Consider the following 1,073-nt stretch of genomic DNA (forward strand, 5'->3'; position numbering starts at 1 on the left):
GGACGCCGCCATGAGTCTGTGGCAGCAGGGGCATTCCACCCTCTCCTGAGTCCGCACGCCTCTGACAGGCGCGGGCGTGTCAAGCGGAAGGGGCCCGCGCAGAGACGTGTGCCAGCGCACAAAAGGGCCCATAGCGTGCCAGCCTGTAGAGGGGCATAGGGGTGCAGCGATGGACACCCGACGGAGGAGCCACATGCGGTGCGAGGGAGATGTGCGTACTCTGGTCGCTGCGTGCAAGACCATGGCGTGAAATGAGGTGTGCTCTGAGCCTCGAGCTGTCGTCAAATCGCGCGTAGCACACCCGGCACAACGCCCGGGCGGACGCCCTCATAGCAAACGGCAGGTGAGGGGTGGGGTGTTTGGGGGGGTGGAGGGGCGGAGGTGCTACAGTTCTAGCGGCGTAGCCGGCATCACACTGTCTGCACGCCGTGCTGCCACCGCCGGCCACCTGCCATTGCAGGAATCCCAGGTGCGGAGAGGTGCCTCTGCGGGGCTGGGCGAGGGCCATCTTCTGCCGCCGTGTGAGCTCGCCATCCTGGCTCTTCTGGTGTGGGACGGCTGCCGCCAAGGAGCACTTGTCGTCGCGTGTCACATCGTGTAGCGGGGTTTCGCGGCATGTCGGCGTGGCGTCTGAGACCGGCGACCAGGTCCGTGATGCATGCAGTTGGCGGCGGCTCCTCTGGCATTGCCAATTCGGCAAGCCTGCCGGATTCGCCCTTGCGTTCCACTTCGCAAGGGCCGAAGACGGACGTAAACGAGAGACACTGGTGACGGGGAGCACAAATAAAACACAGAGCAAAAGAATAAAAAAATGAGGTCAGCATCACAGCGACCAAACCATCAGATGCACAACCACAGAGACGACGAGCTCTGTGCTCTGCAGAGATTACCAATGCTGATAAATAGAAAATGCCATGCAGAAATTCTGCACGCAACATGAAAAGACTTACGCATACTCCCAAATCGTATACATGTACGTGCGCATGTGAAAACTGCGACTACAATAACACCGCACCACAATCAAAAAAATGGAGAGAAAGAACATCACAATGTGAATCGACGGGAATAGGCGT

Source organism: Leishmania donovani, chromosome 36 (genome assembly GCF_000227135.1).
Source record: "Leishmania donovani BPK282A1 complete genome, chromosome 36".
Classification (NCBI taxonomy): Eukaryota; Euglenozoa; class Kinetoplastea; order Trypanosomatida; family Trypanosomatidae; genus Leishmania; species Leishmania donovani.